Below are 22,682 nucleotides of genomic sequence, written 5' to 3' on the forward strand. Positions count from 1 at the left end.
TCGTTCCAGTTCTCTGCTGCCTGTGACTGGAACGAATTGCAAAAATCGCTGAAGTTGGAGACTTTTATCTCCCTCACCAACTTCAAACATCTGCTATCTGAGCAGCTAACCGATCGCTGCAGCTGTACATAGTCTATTGGTAAATAGCCCACCCATTTTCACCTACCTCATCCCCATACTGTTTTTATTTATTTATTTTTCTGCTCTTTTGCACACCAATATCTCTCTACCTGTACATAACCATCTGATCATTTATCACTCCAGTGTTAATCTGCATAATTGTAATTATTTGCCTACCTTCTCATGCCTTTTGCACACAATGTATATATAGACTCCCCTTTTTTCTACTGTGTTATTGACTTGTTAATTGTTTACTCCATGTGTAACTCTGTGTTGTCTGTTCACACTGCTATGCCTTATCTTGGCCAGGTCGCAGTTGCAAATGAGAACTTGTTCTCAACTAGCCTACCTGGTTAAATAAAGGTGAAATAAAAAAAATTTAAAAAAATAAACCTAACATAATCATTTGATTTGCTTTCGTCGTAAAGCCTTTTTGAAATCAGACACTGTGGTGGGATTAACAAGAAGTGTGTCTTTAAAATAGTGTTAAATACTTGTATGTTTGAGCAATTTCAATTTTGGGATTTCTGTTGTTTTGAATTTGGCACCCTGCACTTTCACTGGCTGTTGTCATATCGATCCCGTTAGCGGGACATCAGCCCAAAGAGGTTTTAAGGAGAAAGTAATCTAAAAGTAACGGAATGTAATCAGATTACGTTACTGAGTTTGGGTAATCCAAAAGTTATGTTACTGATTACAATTTTGGACAGGTAATTGTAGTGGATTACATTTTGAAAGTAACCTACCCAACCCTGGCTGTGTGTGAAAGTTAATGCAGCCCTTGTATTCCGATCATGGAATTCCAAATGCACCAGCGTGTATACACTTTTTTTATGTGCCAGTGAGCATTCTGGAAACCGTGGCAAAGCTAATATTACGATGACTCAAGAACTTATTGCAGTAGCTAACTACTGTAACTAGTTGGCTAACTAGTGTAGCTAGCCAGCAAGGCTGCTAGAAAAGCTAAATGCAATGGATTAGCAGAACCATCTGCATCCTTTTAACCCCCAAAAATGTTGTTCTTCAAAAATTAGCTGGCCAGCATTTTTGAGGCCATGCAAACACTTTCCTCACGTTAGGACGTATGTCTTTAACTCATGGAAAGGCGTCTCTCGCTCCCAAAGCACAGGTGGGTGGAATGGTGATGACGTCAGCCACTGTATATGCTTTTGGTAGCTACAATGTCATTTAAAAGCGAACTCTGTGCTCAGATGTCTCAGCACACGTAACTGTCAAGGGTAGATAGGGTCTATGAATCTCAGTGACCGTGTGGCTAGTGTCTGCCCTGAGATTGGAAGGTTGAGGGTTCAATCCCCAGTTGAGAAATACCAATGACTTCCTCTCTGCTTGGCTACTGCCAGAGTTTTTTGTAAAACAATTTGATATTGAGACAATGGTTTTGGAAATAATTGTCCATTGGCCTTTGTGTGCATGCAACTCATCCAAAAAAGTTTACTATAGTTCAACTTTTGACAGACAATGATGAATATGTATCTGTTTTCATGAGTCTCTGTATTGCCACAGACTAATGCCCTGCGACAAGCTAGCATCCTGTCTAGGGTGTGTAATTGTACAACAAGCTGCCTCATACTACAGAAACAGGAGATCCTGCCCTATGGACCATACTGGCTTGGACAAGGTTTAGTTAGGCCATACAAATGCAATAAAAAAAAATTATCTGAAAAAGTTTTACTGGAAAAATGTCACGATTATAGCAAAAATAATGTCCTTAGGTTTCCAGTAAAGAGATACACAACTTCCTCTATGCCTCTTTTAGCCTCCCGAGAGGCTAACATCTCTTGATTTGGTCGCTAGATGTTGAACTAAGGTTGCTACAGTATTTAAACAAAAGGGTCAACTATTTTATTTTTTATTTGCTTGCTTGCCTCACTTTCAAAAATTACATCTGGGTCCAATTTATTTGTATATTCCATGGCCTGTGACCTCAAAAGAAAATTCTGGATGGATTTTCCTCTGGTTTTTGCCTGTCGTATCGGATGGGGCCACATATCGAATGGGGCCACAGTGTCTCCTGACCCCTCCTGTCTCAGCCTCCAGTATTTATGCTGCAGTAGTTTATGTGTCGGGGGGCTAGGGTCAGTTTGTTATATCTGGAGTACTTCTCCTGTCCTATCCGGTGTCCTGTGTGAATTTAAGTATGCTCTCTCTAATTCTCTCTTTCTCTCTTTCTTTCTCTCTCTCGGAGGACCTAAGCCCTAGGACCATGCCTCAGGACTACCTGACATGATGACTCCTTGCTGTCCCCAGTCCACCTCCAGTTTCAACTGTTCTGACTGTGATTATTATTATTTGACCATGCTGGTCATTTATGAACATTTGAACATCTTGGCCATGTTCTGTTATAATCTCCACCTGGCACAGCCAGAAGAGGACTGGCAACCCCACGTAGCCTGGTTCCTCTCTAGGTTTCTTCCTAGGTTTTGGCCTTTCTAGGGAGTTTTTCCTAGCCACCGTGCTTCTACACCTGCATTGCTTGCTGTTTGGGGTTTTAGGCTGGGTTTCTGTACAGCACTTTGAGATATCAGCTGATGTATGAAGGGCTATATAAATAAAATTGATTTGATTTGATTTGATATCTGTTCTGTTATACTCAAAGACATTATTTTAACAGTTTTAGAAACTTCAGAGTGTTTTCTATCCAATGCTATTATATACATATCCTAGCTTCTGGGCCTGAGTAACAGTCAGTTTACTTTGGGCACGTCAGTCATCTGAACTTTCGAACACTGTCCCCTAGCCTTAAGAGGTTTAAATAAAATATGTTTGGCCCTACATACTTTATTGCCAAAATCAAATCAAATGTTATTTGTCACATGCACTGAATACAACGGGTGTAAACTTTACCATGCAATGCTTGCTTATGAGCCATTCCAAGCAATACAGTATAAAAAAAAATAATAATAAGTAACAAGAGGAATAAAATACATATAATACACATAATAAATCATTTAACTATATACAGGGAGTACCAGTACCAGATCAATGTGTATGAGCTATTTGAGGTAGATATGTACGTAAAGGCAGGGTAAAGTGACAAGGCATCAGGAAAGATAATAAGAGTAAGAATACAGAACAATAGCAGCAACATATGATGAGTGTGAAAGTGTGCGCGCCTATGTCTGTGTTGTGTTGGTATGCGCGTGTGTGTGTGTATGCAGTGTATGTGAATGTGTGTGGGTTTTCTGTGAGTGTCAATGTAGTGTGTGTGAGTGAGTGGGTATATACAGTACAGTGCTGTGAGTATTTGCCCCTTCATGATTAACTCTATTTTTGCATATTTTGGACACTGAATGTTATCAGATCTTCAATTAAACCTAATTTTAGATAAAGGGAACCTGAGTGAACAAATAACACAACATATTGATACTTATTTAATTTATATAATTAACAATGTTATGCAACCCTGAATGCCCCTGTGTGAAAAGGTTATTGCCCCCTTACACTCAATAACTGGTTTTGTATTTGTATTGGTGGTGGCTGCATCATGTTATGGGTATGCTTGTCATTGGCATGGACTAGGGATTTTTTTATGATAAAAATAAACAGAATAGAGCAAAGCAAAGGCAAAATCCTCAAGGAAAACCTGTTTCAATATGCTTTCCAAAAGACACTGAGAGAAAAATTCACCTTTTAGCAGGACAATAATCTAAAACATAAGGCCAAATATACACTGGAGTTGCCTACCAAGACAAAATGGAATGTTCCGAGTGGCCTTAGTTACAGTTTTTACTTAAATTGGCTTGAAAATCAAGACTTGAAAATGGCTGTCTAGCAATGATCAACAACCAACTTGACAGAGATTGAAGACTTTTCAAAAGAATAATTTGAAAATATCGTACAATCCAGGTGTGTAAAGCTCAGAGACCTGCCCAGAAAGACTCACAGCTGTAATCGCTGCCAAAGGTCATTCTAACATGTATTGTCTCTGGGGTTGAACACTTAACAAATCAAGATATAGTGTTTTATTTTTCATTACTTTTTTACAAATGATAGAATTTTTCATCCACTTAGACATTACAGAGTATTTTGTGTAGATTTTTGACAAAAAAATAATTGAATCCATGTTAAGACCATCTTGTAATACAAAATGTGTAAAAGGTAAATGGGTGTGAATTCTTTCTGAAAGCACTGCATGGAGAATTCATGTCTGAAAGGGAGACTTTTTTCATTAAATTAATGATTGCAAATAAACATGTGACTTGAAAGGCTTATTCCATGAAACACAATAGCTGCCTGTACTGTCAATTTGTATGTGCGGTTATTCATGCTTATACGGTGTACATTTAATTTAAAATCTGATTACATCTGCATTTAAAAGTATGGCCTTCTGTGCATTTTTTTTTAAATCGCTCTACAGTACCTGGTTATGCAGTGTAACTGTACATGTCCTGAACATTATGAAGACGTTATATTAATCTTGCTGTCTCAGAACAATACACAACTGTAATGTTCTCTCTGTGTGGTTGTTTTGGGCTGTCGTTCAAACTATCGTCCAATCACGACCAGCCTTACATGGTAAGGATATTTTCACTCTGCATGTACTGTACTGTGGGTTGCAAAAACTGTTCTGATCAAAGAAGCACACTAAGAGAGGGTGAATGAGGTGGACAACGGCTCAGTTGGAGCACCACCATTTACTTATTTAGCTTGCTTTACATTCTGGGTGGCCTGTTGCGGGTGAGTGCTGGCATACTTTTACTGTTACACTTTATTTTCCAAACACTCCGATCCCTACAGTAACGCAACACCCAGGAAGCTAATATTAAGTAGTCACACACGACTGAGACACAGGCATGGCTTTTTGCTTAAACAGTCATCAGTTTCTCTCCAGTCACATCTTTTCAGTGACCTGTTTCAAAAATGTTGCAAGAACAAAGTTTGTTTAAAATATGTGTGCTGTAAGGCCAGAATCTGAATAGTTTATGATGAAATGGCTAGGCCAGTCAGTACTGGCTATGAACATCATAGCCTACTGCACAAGGCTTCGCAAGAATACTTTGCGAACGGGGGAGGGTAGATTATACACGAGTATACATTTGTCAGAGGAAAACGAAAGTACTGCGACCTAATGTAAATGATAATTTATCTTATTTGTTGTGTTGAGCCTCGCGCTGACTGTAGCGTTCATCCGGTGAAGTGTTCCTATTTGTGTTATTGTACAGCCAGTGCCGAACTGTTATGTGTCAATAAGTTTTAAGAAGGACGCTGATGGGGATGAGAGGGCCCTTGTATTCGAGCTGGGTATCAGAGGTATGTTTTAATATGTATATGCCGTCATGACAGAGAACGTGCTGGTATTTTATCCCTTATAAATATCCCTGTCGTTTTCCCCAAAATGACTCAGTCATCCAGTGTGAGATCTGTGCTGGTTATCGCTGCTCTGGAAGTGGTCAGCGTGGTGCTTTTTTTGTTTTTCGTGAATTGTTTGTCAAATAGGGGATTTCATTTATAAAGTTGTTGTTTTAATCGTGAATTCCATTCATCGAATGCGTTTGGTGTACATTTTAAGTCACTGTTCTGTAAAAAATAAATAAATCGACCATGCAAAAGCCTGAGACAACATGTACGACATGGCTAAACTGGAGCACTTCCCCCATGAAATGCACGGCTACATTGTTACTAAGCGAATTATGGCAGTGTTCGAATGCGTGAAAACCATCAAATGAGTGAAGTTTGCTTACAATTCCATGGATGCTTGTCACTTAGTGGCTTTTGGACCCATTGCAGGTTTTGCATAATGACACATTCAGCGGACGGACTGGAGCCATTCGCGTTTGAGAGCTAGCAAGCTAACAAGCTACTTTTATTCCTAATAACTGGTAGGAAATGGGAGACCATGCACATCAAACGGTTTGCCGCAATTTTCTGGACAGAAAATCCATAGTTTAAGTAATGGAAGGTGACGATTTGTACATGTGGAATACCTTTTTCAATTAATGCATATGAGTTTGACAGGAGTGATATTTTCATTTTCACCAAAGCAAGATGGACTCTCATTCGCTTGTCTGTCATGTCAGACTTTAGATCGACATTTTGCACATTTGAGTTTAATATAAAGAACGTTGGGCTAGATCAACAAAATATAATTAGTATAAACTGATGTTCATAGAATGTTTACCGTGGGTACACTTTTATTGATTCCGTGACAGCTTAATCTGGTTTGCAGGCAGCACCGGTTTTACCTGAAAACAAACGCTGCAATACTGTAGTATATAATCTCTACTGATCTATATCTACCAGATATTGCATATTTTATTGTGTACTGAACGTTAATTACTCCATAGTTGTCAACGTTGCTGGAAGTGCATTTATGTCCGATAGGTTGCACGAATTTAGGATCGACACTACTTCATCAACAACAAATAATGTCCCACCATAGTTTTATCACATATCGAAGACTTGAAGCTTTATCACATATCGAAGACTTTACTATATACACGTTAAGTTATTGTGATGATTAATACAGTGATGATTAATACGCATGTTTACTATGCCTGCTGAAGAATAAAACTAGAATAAAAACTAGAATAAAACTAAAACGCTAGCCTCTGTCGTTGTTTGGTGCATTAACCAAGCATTGCAAATGAATCGCTTGACTGAGAGAAGTGTCTTGTATTTTATAGGTCATCATCATCGCATGAAACAGCCTGACTGACAGATTCATCTTCATCTTTCAGATACAACATTTCCATAGTCTGTGCCTAAGTAAGTATGCCTGCAATCCATCCCATATTTTCAAAGTCAAGGATTATTGTCTTTTGTTGACCAATTTTTGTTATTAATGGCCCATGGTATCCACTCATTGATATGCCATGAAGCCCCATGTTATTATATCCTTACATTAACAAGCATAGCTCTCATGATACACACATTACATCATTGATTGCCATCCTTGATTTGATAGCATCTAGCAAAAGCACAATAACAATTTCTATGGTACTATGTAGATATTTGTATCAGTGACTGACATGTACCCTTTTAATTAAAATGATTAGGATACGTTTCAAAATGAATTAATTACTTTATTTGAGTGATTCCTAGTTGCATAACCTGTGCACACTAGCTAGCTGTTTCACCAACTGGGAAACTGTGACTCTGTGTCAGGTGTGTATGCATGCTATGCATGCCTTCCCCATAGCACACCCCTCATAGAGCTCTGAGTTTTTCTTGACAAAGTTAAAGATGGTACATGTCACATTTTCTGCCTGCAAATAGAGACAAATGTCAATTACAGTATAATGGGGGATAATATTGCACATTTAGACAATTTTGTCTGTCTGGCTTACTAGCGCTCAAATCATTTTTGTTAATGGCAAATGTCATTTATTTGTTTATTTTATCACCTTGTTACACCACTCGCATCACGGTTCATGATGTCCGAGAAATGAATCAAGATGCTATCAAAGACCTGAGGGGTATACAACGACGCTAGCTAAATCTATGCAGGATTTTCTAAAGCTAGCCAGCTTTAGTTAGCTTCACATTCCAACTCAGGCTTCATCCATTTTAGGGAGGTGAATATTGATCCTGTACCTGCTGCTAACTCAAGCCAGGCTTGTAACTGTGTGCATAGGTGGATATCCTAGCGAACAACGAAATCTTCATTGAGTCAATGCTGAAACACCAATCCATTAATTTTTTTTGTTGAAATCAATGTGAAAGAAAGGTTATCCTGCAATTTCAGACTGGTGTGAATTAGGTTATTGGAAGTGCTTTCTTTTTCATTACTAGTATCGTTGTTTTTGTGTGAATTTTTTTCCACTCAAATCGCTAAAATAGTTGTAGTCATATGAACGTTTTACTGCACGTGAAGTTTCAAATGCATCCTGTCACTTCTAAATGTATAATGTGATAGGTATTTAAACATTAATGTTTAACACAAGAACATGTGATTAATAAAATATGTAAGGGCGGTGAGAAAATACAGTATAAAAGAAGGAGTTACATGTACAGTGCATTTGGAAACTATTCAGACCACTTCACTTTCTCCACATTTTGTTACGTTAGATGTATTCTAAAATGTATTAAATAAAACATTTCTCATCAATCTACACACGATACCCCATAATTGCAAAGCGAAAAAATGTTTTTAGAAATGTTTGCAAATGTATTAAAGAGAGAAAAAAAAGTATTCAGTCCCTTTGCTATGAAACTTGAAATTGAGCTCAGGTGCATTCTGTTTCCATTGATCATCCTTGATGTTTCTACAACTTGATTGGTGTCCACCTGTGGTAAATTCAATTGATTGAAAGTCACACACCTGTCTATATAAGGTCCCATAGTTGACCGTGCATATCAGCAAAAACCAAGCCATGAAGACGAAGGAATTGTCCATAGAGCGCCAAGACAGGATTGTGTCGAGGCACAGATCTGGGGAAGGGTACCAAAAAATGTCTGCAGCATTGAAGGTCCCCAAGAACACAGTGGCCTCCATCATTCTTAAATGGAAGAAGTGTGGAGCCTTGGAGCTAGCAGCCTGGCCAAACTGAGCAATCGGGGGAGAAGGGCCTTGGTCATGGAGGTGACCAAAAACCCGATGGTCACTCTGCCATAGCACCTGAGTTCCTCTGTGAAGATAGGAGAACTTTCCGGAAGGACAACCATCTCTACAGCACTCCATCAATCAGGACTTTGTGGCCAGATGAAAGCCACTCCTCAGTAAAAGGCACATGACAGCCTGCTTGAAGTTTGCAAAAGGCACCTAAAGGACTCTCAGACCATGAGAAACAAGATTCTCTGGTCTGATGAAACCAAGATTGAACACTTAGGCCTGAATGCCAAGCGTCATGTCTGGAGGAAACCTGGCACCATCCCAATCGTAAAGCATGGTGGTGGCAGCATCATGCTGTGGGGATGTTTTTCAGTGGCAGGGACTGGGAGAAGATGAATCGAGGGAATGATGAACAGAGAAAAGTACTGAGAGATCCTTGATGGTAACCTGCTCCAGAGCGCTCAGGACCTCGGACTGGGGCAAGATAATGCAGTAGTGGCTTCGGAACAAGTCTCTGAATGTCCTTGAGTGGCCCAGCCAGAGCCCGGACTTGAACATCTCTGGAGAGTCCTGTAAATATCTGTGCAGCGACCCTCGCCATCCAACCTGACAGAGCTTGAGAAGATCTGCAGAGAAGAATGGGAGAAGCCTGTAGCGTCATACCCAAGAAGACTCAAGGCTGTAATCGCTGCAAAAGGTGCTTCAACAAAGTACTGAACAAAGGATCTGAATACTTATGTTAATGTGATATCAATGTGATATCTGTTTTATATTCAAAACATTTGCAAACTTAAAAAAGAAAACTGTTCTTGCTTCATCATTCTGGTGGTATTGTGTGTAGATTGAGGGGGGGTAAAAAAACAAACAATTAAATACATTTTAGTATATGGCTGTAATATAACACTGTGGAAAAAGTGAAGGGGACTGAATACTTTCCAAAAGCACTTGATCTTTCAAATTTTTGAATTTTCTCAAACCGTTACAGGCCATGATATAAACAATTGGGGGATGCAAAAAGCCACCCTCCAGTTCGTAAGGCATGCCATTTTGATTCCCAGTTAAATTGTTTTTAAATTCTGTGCCAAATATAAATTATGTGAGCAATATAGAACCAAAGCATTGTTTAAGGAATATAGTGAAGACTTTGGCTGCATTCCAAACACTTAACAGACACACCCTCTCCCCGCAGCCCTCAAATTAAGTGGACACTTCTGATGACGTCTGACGAGTATACACTTGCAGGGCGAGGGAGGAAGGAACTTTTAAGGATTTTTAAACCGACTGCCCTTGGCTGGAAATTCGTCATCCCTCGATGATTGTGTTTTTACTCACCGTTAGCCTGTGGGTGCTTTATATGCTCTACAGTCAATTATGATTGCATGTCTACTTATATTAACTATATAATTATTAATATACGCCTACTGTATGATAGCTAGAAAATGAATTAGCTAACTAATGTTAGCCTGCCTAGCTGGAACTTCTGAAGAAGGAACGTGTTTTATTTTTTAGGAAAAATGTAGGGGAGTGGATCAGAAAACCAGACAGTATTTGGTGTGACCACAATTTGCATCATGCAGTGCAACACATCTCCTTCACAGAGTTGATCAGGCTGTTGATTGTGGCCTGTGGAATGCTGACCCACTCTTTTTCAATGGCTGTGCAAAGTTGTGGGAACTGGAACACGCTGTTATATACGTCGATCCAGAGCATCCCAAACATGCACATTGTCTAGTGAGTATGCAGGCCACAGAAGACTTGGGACATTTTCAGCTTCCAGGAATTATGTACAGATCCTTGTGACAAGGGGCCGTGCATTATTTTGCTGAAACATAAGGTGATGGTGGGGGATGAATGGCACGACAATGGGCCTCAGCATCTCGTCACAGTATCTCTGTGCATTTAAATTTCCATTGATAAAATACAATTGTGTTCGTTGTCCGTAGCTTATGCCTGCCCATACCATAACCCCACCGCCACCATGGTGCGCTCTGTTCACAACGTTGACATCAGCAAGCCGCTTGTCCACACGGAGCCATACATGCTGTTTGCCATCTGCCCAGTACAGTTGAAACCGGGATTCGTCTGTGATGAGCACACTTCTCCAGCATGCCAGTGGCCATCGAAGGTGAGCATTTGTCCACTGAAGTCAGTTACGACGCCAAACTGCAGTCAGGTCAAGATCCTGGTTAGGATGATGAGCACGCAGATGAGCTTCCTTGAGACTGTCTGACAGTTTGAGAAAGAGATTCTTCAGTTGTGCAAACCCACAGTTTCATCAGCTGTCCAGGTGGCTGGTCTCAGACAATCCCGCAGGTGAAGAAGCTGGATTTGTAGGTCCTGGGCTGGCGTGGTTACACGTGGTCTGCGGTTGTGGTCTGGACATTCCTGCAGTCAGCATGACAATTGCACGCTCCCTCAACTTGAGACATCTTTGGCATTGTATTGTGTGACAAAACTGCACATTTGAGTGGACTTGTATTGTCCCCAGCAGAAGGTGTGCCTGTGTAATTGATCATGCAGTTTCTTTATATACTTTTTCACTTTTTTTTCCTAAACCCAAAAATATACATTAGACAACAATATAACAAAGTGACATTAACCTTACAAGACAACAGACAAATTAAAATGAATTTAAAAAGATGAGACATTGGATAAGTGTGAAACATTACATGAGGATTATACAGAGATGCAATCAATGTGATGTGAGGGGAGATTCCCCATATAATCAATAAAGGAATTGAAGATATGGTATCGGATACCCCTTCCCAGAAACTGTGTAGTTTTGAACAAATGGAAATGAGGAAGGTTACTTCATCTGAGCCACATCTAAAACATAGGGAAGAGATACCAGGGTTGAACTTGTGTAAGGGCATGTTCTAATGGCTTCAGTCAATGGTTCGATGGCGAGGGTCTAAGAGGTAACAGGGCAACCCTGTCTGTTCCCCCTATAGAGAGGAGGAAGTAATCCTGTTGGTAGCAATCCTAGCTTCAGGACATTTTGCAGAGTGATTTTTATCAAGTTTACAAACATGGCTCCTATACCGAACTTTTCCAAAACGCGAAAGCGATATGGCCATTCAACCCTATCAAATGCCTTTTTGGGATTGAGGGAGATGGCGACATTAGGTATTTTGTTTTTGTTAGCAAGGTGAATTATATCGAAGAACCTTCTGAGATGAATTATGAAGCCAGTCTGATCTGGGTTGGCCAGCAGAGGGAGCAATGACTCCAGTCTTTTAGTTAGCTTCATGGTGATCAGTTTACAGTCTGTATTAAGGAGATTGAGTGGTCTATAGGAGGTGCACTTTAGCAGGTTTTTCCCTTTTTTGTGAATTACTGTAATCACAGCGTTTGAGACATACTCTGGAAAGCAGTTGTCCTCCCCAGCTTTTTTAAAGGGGGGGGGGGGGGGGGGGGGGGGGGCATTTCTGATAGATCATTGCTTGATTGGGCTGTATAGATGTCCTCATAGTATTTCTTAAAAGTATCATTAATTTCAGTAGGGTTGAAAGATATTAGAGTTTAGTAAGAGTTTCCATAGCATTATTTGTCCTCTTACTTTCCTTCGCTTTCAGTTGCTATGCCAATACTTGTGTATTGTGTGCTTCCTCCAAGTTTGTAGCAACGCTGTTTTGATTTAGTAATGACCCTCTCAGCTTTATACGTGTTCCAGGTATTATGTTTCAGTTTTTTTATTTACCAAGAGCCTGTGTGGAAGAAAAAAAATGTATAGTATTTTAAGATTCAAGGACATTTTAGTTCGGCCCCTTTTCTCCTCAACCCTTTAGTATAGGCAATGCTTTATCCCCTCGGATAGGCTTTCAATGCATCTCAAAGAACGAACCTGTCAGGAGCAGAGGGTTTGTTTGTCAAAGTAAGAATATTGATCTGCTCTTTGAATGTACAAAATTCAGGTTGTTTCAGGAGAGAAGAATTTAGTTTCCATCTATATGCTCCATTTACCTTGGTAGGGATGGAGATTGCTTTGTAACCATTCTCCTCTGGTATTATCAATCTGGGGAGGTAATTGGTATCTTTATGAAAAAGTTTTTGATTGCAAAAAAAGTTTATATGCATGTGTAGGTGTTAATGAAAAGAGTAGAGGGGTTATCAGAGTACCTATCAAGAACTGTATCTAAACAAACATTTACATCTCCTTCAGCCAGTAGCCAGCCTGGTGGTGCTTGAGCAATCTGAAGGAATACGTTCTGAATAAAGTTAGGAGCATAAATATTCAATTGGGTCCAAGAATCCAAATATATATGCTCCTACACCGAAACAAACCTGCTGATACAAAAGGATGTCTATTCATCAAAATTGAGAGGATGCAAAAAGTTGTCCCACCCATTTCCTCTTTAATTTCTAATGTTTACTTGCTATAAGTTGTGTTTCTTGTAAGGACACAATGTCAGCCTTTAATTTATTAAGGTATGTATAGACTCTTTTCCTCTTAACCAGGCCGTTAAGACCTTTTTTAAATTGAATGTGACATATTTTAGTGGATTAAGCGTGGGTTGGGTTTCGAATGTGTAACAGAATGGTAATCACTAATTACAAAAAAATTAGTGCAAGATGCGTCACTACAGTCCCTGGTTCGAATCCAGGCTGTATCACATCCGACCGGGATTGGGTGGCCCTTAGAGCGGCGCACAATTGGCCCAGCTTTGTCCAGGGTAGGCCGTCATTGTAAATAAGAATTTGTTTAACTGACTTGCCTAGTTAAATAAAGGTTACACACACACACCACACTGACCAAAAAGTTATTTTGTTGGCATTCACGCATGTCCCCATTACTAGTAAAACATAATCAAAACCTATTTCTTTCACTTACTTACTGTGCTGTTTCGTCGTTCAGTCGTTTCATTCTCAACCAGGATTTCTCATACTATGGAACACTGTTTGGGTTTTTGCGCGTCAAATAACACTATTTGACGTGTCAAATAAGCTTGTTGACCAATCAGGACCTGAATATGACTGCATGTCACATAATTTAACATGTTCAAATTTTTTTAACGTAGTTATTAGACATTGATTACACTATCACTCGTATTTCATATGTCACAACGATTAATTGATACGTATGCTATGATGCTGGTAAAGTTGTCTCACCGTACCTACAGTGCTGGTCATTAAAAAAAGCAAGCTAGCTCATGGTTGTTCTTCCCCCAAAAACATAGCAGAATGACAGTCTGTTTCAGAAGCTATAGTTAGCTAGCTAACTATATAGCTAGGTGTCATCATCTAAAATGACCCTAATTTATAAGACCGTTCTTATTTGATTAATGGTGGCCGGACCCATCTATGTGAAACTAGCCACAATAAGGATTAGTCACAATAGTGGACTTTGCGGTTAGCCTTCAAAATAAAAGTTTGTCGTTGACAGTGATGCAAATGAATACAAATAGTAGAATTATGCCATAATAGAATAGATCATTAATTTTCCAAAAATCTGTTGAAATCACACCGGATGTATTATACTTTAGAATTGCATTGGGGGCATAATTATTTCACTGTACAGCCTTACCTATGGATTGTGGATCAATGACATGGGGTATCAGTCTACTCAGTGACACCCAGAGAACATTAGCATCGTAGCTCTTATTGCAAAACTCTGGAAAAACTGAATTAAGCTACATTTATTGTCAACCTATGTTTATTGAACACTATTCCCAAGGACAAACAATACTACATGGATGTTTTCGAGTCTGATAACACTGAGGACATTGGGAAGAAATATCTTGGGTATTGAGTAAACTGATACCACATTTCATTGATCCCCAATCTTTAGGTAAAGCTGTACAAAGCAATATGAATGTCAATACATACAATAGGCTGACTGGGGAGGTGATTTCCCACCGTCACAGTCCCGCGATAAGAGCTACAATGCTAATATTTGCATAAACTCTAAACAGTTGTTCTGTCTTTGTGTGTCACCGAGTAGACTGATACCCCATTTCACTTCACATTCCAACCTTGTTTAACATTATCTAGTCTAAATATGGCATGATTTCACCAACTGTAACCTTCTGCATCACTTTCAAAGAGGTACTTTCATTTTGAAGGCTAACCACAAATTCCACTATTGTGGCTAGCTTCATATAACGTTAGCTTTGGGCAACAGGGTTAAGTAGCTGGCTAGCTATTTATTTTCATGAACTGAAGTTCAATTTCAATAGGCCAACAACAAGTAGTAGTTACCTAGCTAATACACTGCTCAAAAAAATAAAGGGAACACTAAAATAACACATCCTAGATCTGAATGAATGAAATAATCGTATTAAATACTTTTTTCTTTACATAGTTGAATGTGCTGACAACAAAATCAGACAAAAATTATCAATGGAAATCAAATTTATCAACCCATGGAGGTCTGGATTTGGAGTCACACTCAAAATTTAAATTGGAAAACCACACTACAGGCTGATCCAACTTTGATGTAATGTCCTTAAAACATGTCAAAATGAGGCTCAGTAGTGTGTGTGGCCTCCACGTGCCTGTATGACTTCCCTACAACGCATGGGCATGCTCCTGATGAGGTGGCGGATGGTCTCCTGAGGGATCTCCTCCCAGACCTGGACTAAAGCATCCGCCAACTCCTGGACAGTCTGTGGTGCAACTGTTGGTGGATGGAGCGAGACATGATGTCCCAGATGTGCTCAATTGGATTCAGGTCTGGGGAACGGGCGGGCCAGTCCAAAACATCAATGCCTTCCTCTTGCAGGAACTGCTGACACACTCCAGCCACATGAGGTCTAGCATTGTCTTGCATTAGGAGGAACCCAGGGCCAACCGCACCAGCATATGGTCTCACAAGGGGTCTGAGGATCTCATCTCGGTACCTAATGGCAGTCAGGCTACCTCTGGCGAGCACATGGAGGGCTGTGCGGCCCCCCAAAGAAATGCCACCATGACCGACCCACCACCAAACAGGTCATGCTGGAGGATGTTGCAGGCAGCAGAACGTTCTCCACGGCGTCTCCAGACTGTCACGTCTGTCACATGTGCTCAGTGTGAACCTGCTTTCATCTGTGAAGAGCACAGGGCGCCAGTGACAAATTTGCCAATCTTGGTTTTCTCTGGCAAATGAAAAACGTCCTGCACGGTGTTGGGCTTTATGCACAACCCCCACCTGTGGACGTCGGGCCCTCATACCACCCTCATGGAGTCTGTTTCTGAACGTTTGAGCAGACACATGCACATTTGTGGCCTGCTGGAGGTCATTTTGCAGGGCTCTGGCAGTGCTCATCCTGCTCCTCCTTACTCACAGACACTATTTTAATAGTTTTGGAAACTTTAGAGTGTTTTCTATCCAAATCTACCAATTATATGCATATCCTATCTTCTGGGCCTGAGTAGAAGGCAGTTTAATTTGGGCACGCTTTTCATCCAAAATTCCAAATGCTGCCCACTACCCTAGAGAATGTCTTTCAGGAAAAACTATTCACACTACAGTAAGTCAGAAAACGGAAGAGATGTTGCAAAGAGACTGCCTTATTTATATTAAGAGTGTAAAGGCATATTACTTTTCATGTATTCTTTTTTCTCATGAGCAAAGTAAACCATCACCCAGTTCTCCGAATATTAATGATGGCTATAAGATATCATCAGTGAAATGGAGGAGAATGTATGGCAAACTACCAGAGCTTGAACTGTTACTAGAAATTAAAACATCTGCAGCATACCATAACAACAGCTAGAGGTATAGACAGTCAGCTGCAGAAAGAAATCTAGTCAGAAAAGATGCAAACTATTACTCGGTTATATGTGATGCAACTCCAGACATTTCCCATACTGAGCAAAATGTATTATTGGTGAGACATGTACACAAAGATAAAGTTCAGGGAACAGGTAAATGGAAAATAATTGAGCATTTTCTTGAATTTGAAGACTTTGCTAGAAAGACAGGCAGTGAAATTTCTGAAATGATTTTGAGTGCATTGGAAGGGCCTGGTATTGACAGCCTTGACCATGGCAATCTGCTATGATAATTGTGCAAATATGTCAGGGAAAGTGAAGGGAGTTCAAGCACACATACTGCAAAATAATCCACTGGCCACATACTCACCTTGTGCCTCCCATACTCTTATTCTTGTGGGTGTACATGCAGCTCAGTCGTGCCCAGAAGTATCAACTTTTGTGAATCATCTTCACAATCTGTTCAGTGCCAGACCAGAGTGATGGGCCATTCTCAAGGAAAATACTGTCTGCTGTCTTAACCGCCTTTCAGATACGCAATGGAGTGCACATATTGCTGTGGTCCAACTAGTGGCAACTCATTACTGTCGATCATCAAGGCCCTAGACATGCTTCTTGCTGCCTGACAAACGAAGCAAAAGGTCTGAAAAGCTACTTCATGTCTTTCAAGGCAATCTTCCTGCTCACTTTCTGGGTAAAAGTTTTGCAGTGTATTGAGAATAGAAGCCTAATTCTTCAGTCAGGAAATATTTCTCTGGACACTGAAGCAGCTCACATTAAGGCACTACAGGAAGAAATACAGGCTCTGCATAATCAATGGGACACTGTTCTGGCAGAAGCCTCCATGGTGGCAAATGAAATGGGTGGATCTACTCAGTTTCACAGTGAACAGAGGAACCACCCGAAAAAAATTAAGTTTCCCTGATGAGACTGAAGATGACATAGCAAATGAACAGATGTCAGACACTGGATTTCGTAACACACTGTTTTATGTGGCTCTGGATAGTATAATCAGAAATTTGGACATGCGGCTCCACACAATTGCAGCTACATGCGAGGAGTTTCACCAATACTTACATTTAGGAAAATGTGTATCTTGCCACGAATTGAGAAACAAGTACTCCAAATATCTCACAGATGGATTTGAAAATGAAGTGTGACATCTAAAGACATTTATATGGTGCCACTTTTTCAGATGGTCTTTCTCCTGTAGAGCTCCTAAATGCCATCCACAAGATGCAGCTACAGAGCATTTTTTGGAGAAGTGTGCATTACACTGCGAATCTTCTGTACAATGCCTGTAACAGTTAATGGAGGTGAACGTGTCTTCAGTAAGCTGAAACTTATAAAGAACTATCTAAGATGTACAATGTGCCAAGACAGGTTGAACAGCCATGCCATCCTTTCAAATGAAAACCAGTTAGCTCGAAAATTAAACTTTAAAGACATTATAAATGAGTTTGCTCACAAGAAGGCTCGACGCTGGGCTCTTGGTGCAGTGCAACCTCTGAGTTTTTTGTTTACAGGGAATAAACACAAGGACAAATGCCTGTTCTACCCAAGCCTGCTCGGGGATGGGCAAAAGACTGTTTCAGAGTATTATCTTCTATAGTTTATCTGCTGTTGAACTCAGGAATTCCCACATAATGTCTTGACACTACAGTTGCAGTTTCACAGATGCTTGTTCTCCGTAGGTACCACATTTATTACTGCAGTCCACATAGTTCAGGATTTATTTTTATTTTGGTTATGTTATTTAGGCATATATTTAGGAATTATGCATAGTGCAGAAGAGGGTTAGCCTTGTTTAAGAATTGGTAATAAATTATTTAATCTGAAATATGGATCACTGGTCATTTCTAAATTAAAACTGACAAGAATACCATATATTAAAAAATAAGTCACCAATTGTGTAGTTATTTATAATAAAGCATCATACAAATCTCATGACACAGACAGCTTTTTGTTAACATTAGGAACCAAACAAGTTTGCAATACTGTTAGTATAGGCAAAGGATGAAGGTGGAAACTAGAATCTGCACAATTGTAGTATAGTGCAGCAGAAGCTTATAGTTAGTATATTTAATAACACATTGTTCAGTATGTTATTTTAATCTGAAACATTCTGATTTCTATGTTTCTGGGTAAATCTCTAAGAGCTTTGCACACCTGGATTGTACAATGTTTGCTCATTTATTCTTTAAAAAAAATCTTCCAACTCTGTCAAGGTGGTTGTTGATCATTGCTAGACAGCCATTTTCAAATCTTGCCATCGATTTTTCAAGCTTAATTAGGTCAAAACTGTAACTAGGCTACTGAGGAACATTCAGTGTCATCTTGGTAAGCAACTCCAGTGTATATTTGGCCTTGTGTTCTAGGTTATTGTCCTGCTGAAAGGTGAATTTGTCTTCCACTGTCTGTTGGAAAGCAGACTGAACCAGGCTTTCCTCTAGGATTTTCAGTTTATTTTTATCCTAAAAAACTCCCCAGTCCTTGCCGATGACAAGCATATCCATCATTGCATGATCCAGCCACCACCATGCTTGAAAATATGAAGTGATACTTAGTGATGTTTTATTTGCCACACAATGCTTTGTACGCTTTTTGCAGTTTTATCAACTACAATGTTGTTGATCCACCCTCCGTTATCTCCCATCACAGCCATTAAACTGTAACTGTTTTAATGTCACCATTGGCCTCATGGTGAAATCCCTGAGCGGTTTCCTTCCTCTCTGGCAATTGAGTTAGGAAGGACGCCTGTATATTTGTAGTGAATGGGTGTATTGATATAAAATGTAATTAATAATAACTTTACCATGCTCAAAAGGATATTCAATGTCTGCTTGCTTTTTTTCAACCCCCCCCTCCCCCCCCAGGTTAATTAGGTAATATTATATAATTAATGTTTCCAACCTCTGAGCATGTAAACCAATCATTCAAAAACACTACTTTTTTTTACTTATGAAGTTTGATCAATCTATTACTACAGACCTGCAGGAGGAATTGTTAAATATAGCACCTTCTAGTGAATACATTTTCATGCTTAGGTGAAGTTTTATTTCTACAGAATGTGAACCAAAATTCGATTCCCATGAGAATGCTACCGTTTACATACGGTAGCATTCTTTCATATTTGATGTCATTGGATTGATGTCTGAAATGGGTGTTTCAGGTAATTGGTTTCCCTCAACCAAGCAGATACACCAACTGCTGTCATAGTTCTCACAGTGCCACTTGGCAATGAAGTGCGTGTGTGCGTAAGTGGTGGTTCGGTCAGCTGTTTGTCCACCCGGTACCTGCCCGCAATTGCTATTAACCCATCCGCAACATATGTGATAAAATGAAAATCGGAGGTCAGCACTTGACCCTAACCTGCAAATATAGACCATGCACTGTAGGCTACAGTCATAGATGGAATCATGTAGTAACCAAAAAAGTGTTTAACAAATCAACATATTTTAGATCCTTCAAAGTAGCCACCCTTCGCCTTTGACAGCTTTGCACACTCTTGGCATTCTTTCAACCAGCTTCATGAGGTAGTCACCTGGATTGCTTTTCCAGCAGCCTTGAAGGACTTCCCACATATTCTGAGCACTTGCTGGCTGCTTTTCCTTCACTCTGCGGTCCAACTCATCCCAAACCATCCTCAATTGGGTTGAGGTTGGGTGATTGTGGAGGCCAGGTAATCTGATGCAGCACCCCATCGTTCTCCTTCTTGGTCAAATAGCCCCTACATAGCCTGGAGGTATGTTTTGGGTCTTTGTCCTGTTGAAAAACAATTGATAGTCCCACTAACCGCAAACCAGATGGGATGGAGCATTGCTGCAGAATGCTGTGGTAGCCATGCTGCTGGTTGTGTGCCTTGAATTCTAAATAAATCACAGACAGTGTCACCAGCAAAGCACCATCACACCACCTCCTTCATTCTTCACGATGGGAACAACACATGCGGAGATCATCCTTTCACCTACTCTGCGTCACAAAGACACGGTGGTTGGAACCAAAAATCTCCAATTTGGACTCATCAGACCGAAAGACAGATTTCCAACAGTCTTCTAATATCCATTGCTCATGTTTCTTGGCCCAAGTGAGTCTTTATTCTTATTGTTGTCCTAGTGGTTTCTTTGCAGCAATTTGACCATGAAGGCCTGATTCACGCAGTCTCCTCTGAACTGTTGATGTGTCTGTTACTTTAACTTTGTTAAGCATTTATTTGGGCTGCAATATGAGGTGCAGTTAATTGCCGATTTCTGAGGCTGTTAATTCTAATGAACTTATCCTCTGCAGCAGAGAACTCTGGGTCTTCCTTTCCTGTGGCGGTCCTCGTGAGAGCCAGTTTCGTCATAACGCTTGATGGGTTTTGCGACTACATTTGAAGAAACTCAAAGTTCTTGAAATGTTCCGGATTGACTAACCTTCATGTCTTAAAGTAATGATGGACTGTCATGTCTCTTTGCCTATTTGAACACATTTAAGGAAAGAAATTCCACAAATTAACTTTTAACAAGGCACACCTGTTAATTGAAATGCATTCCAGTTGACTCCCTTATGAAGCTGGTTGAGAGAATGCAAAGCTGTCATCAAGGCAAAGGGTGGCTACTATGAAGAATCTCAAATATAAAATATATTTCAATTTGTTGGTTACTACATGATTCCATGTGTTATTTCATAGTTTTGATGCCTTCACTATTATTCTACAATGGAAAAATGAGTAGGTTGAGGTTGGTCCTGTATGTTTCTGCTTATTTCTGACATTTTGGTAGGATATTTGTTTATCAATTTCCTATAATTAGATACATGCAGCTTCTTTTCTGTCATTTGATGCTCTAGAAGAAGTCCCGTGTGGCTAAGTTGGTAGAGCATTTTAGTCATTTAGCACACTCTTATCCAGAGTGACTTGCAGTAGAGAGTGCATACATTTTCATACTTTTTTCCATACATTTTCCAAATGACATCAGTTTGACCGGTTGTAAAGAAATAGAAAGCTGTGACCCAACATTCTGATAAGATGTCAGTTCGGCTTGCATGCATTGATGATGTGGTGGAAATAGGCTACTATCAGTTTTTATGATGCTGACGCATTCACATTATCTCAAGATCCTGAAAGAGAACTCAAATCTCCACTCCTCTAGTCAAAATGTACATTTTGGTGTAGAATTTTACTGCAAGAAATGCTTAATTCTGCAGGAGTTAATATTAATACTGTGAGAGGTTATAGACCTACAGTCAGTGTCCAGATTTCAGTTTCCATTTAACCCATCTGAACAGTATGCAACAGTACCCTTGACATGCCATAGGCTTATTTGAAGTCATCGCCTGGTGACTGTCGAATTTGTATAGCACCTCACAATCACACAAAACATATGCACTGCCATCATCCTCTTTCAACTCTCCATTTCGCAGCTATTTTCTTATTGAATTAAAATCAGACATTGTAATTTTTCCTTAGTGGATCTATTTTTTTCTGCCCGTTCCCAAAAGCGTTTCGCGGTTTTGGCGCGCGTAAAGTTTAGGCTTTACAGAAAGCTTTCGCACTAATGCCAGACAGCCTAAAAATAAATAAAGAAAAACCTCAATGTTAGCCTATCAATATAAATTGCACAAGAATTTGTTTAAATGTATTGTTTTCCTCTTTATTTAACCTGCCCAACCCGTGTATACAGTGGGGCAAAAAAGTATTTAGTCAGCCACCAATTGTGCAAGTTCTGCCACTTAAAAAGATGAGAGAGGCCTGTAATTGTCATCATAGGTACACTTCAACTATGACAGACGAAATGAGAAAACAAATCCAGAAAATCACATTGTAGGATTTTTAATGAATTTATTTGCAAATTATGGTGGAAAATAAGTATTTGGTCAATAACAAAAGTTTATCTCAATACTTTGTTATATACCCTTTGTTGGCAATGACAGAGGTCAAACGTTTTCTGTAAGTCTTCACAAGGTTTTCACACATTGTTGCTTGTATTTTGGCCCATTCCTCCATCCTCCTCTAGAGCAGTGATGTTTTGGGGCTGTTGCTGGGCAACACGGACTTTCAACTCCCTCCAAAGATTTTCTATGGGGTTGAGATCTGGAGACTGGCTAGGCTACTCCAGGACCTTGAAATGCTTCTTACGAAGCCACTCCTTCGTTGCCCGGGCAGTGTGTTTGGGATCATTGTCATGCTGAAAGACCCAGCCACGTTTCATCTTCAATGCCCTTGCTGATGGAAGGAGGTTTTCACTCAAAATCTCACGATACATGGCCCCATTCATTCTTTCCTTTACACGGATCAGTCGTCCTGGTCCCTTTGCAGAAAAACAGCCCCAAAGCATGATGTTTCCACCCCCATGCTTCACAGTAGGTATGGTGT

At 39.9% G+C, this 22,682-nt stretch overlaps 1 protein-coding gene across 9 annotated transcripts in view; it reads left to right on the plus strand.

The window, feature by feature from the left end:
- The first annotated feature begins 4,665 nt into the window (after positions 1 to 4,665).
- Positions 4,666 to 22,682, plus strand: part of LOC139418138 (HMG box transcription factor BBX-like) — a 43,218-nt gene continuing 25,201 nt past the window's right edge. For 4 of the 9 annotated variants that reach the window (XM_071167351.1, XM_071167360.1, XM_071167357.1 and 1 more), the window contains exons 1-2: positions 4,696 to 4,818; positions 6,765 to 6,846. The gene's annotated coding sequence lies outside the window, so the exon portion shown is untranslated. Of the gene's footprint in view, positions 4,819 to 5,294; positions 5,392 to 5,713; positions 6,041 to 6,764; positions 6,847 to 22,682 lie in introns of those variants that run through there. The other 5 variants (XM_071167353.1, XM_071167356.1, XM_071167355.1 and 2 more) reach the window with 5 other exon arrangements.

The sequence above is a fragment of the Oncorhynchus clarkii genome, chromosome 10 (assembly GCF_045791955.1).
Source record: "Oncorhynchus clarkii lewisi isolate Uvic-CL-2024 chromosome 10, UVic_Ocla_1.0, whole genome shotgun sequence".
NCBI lineage: Eukaryota > Metazoa > Chordata > Actinopteri > Salmoniformes > Salmonidae > Oncorhynchus > Oncorhynchus clarkii.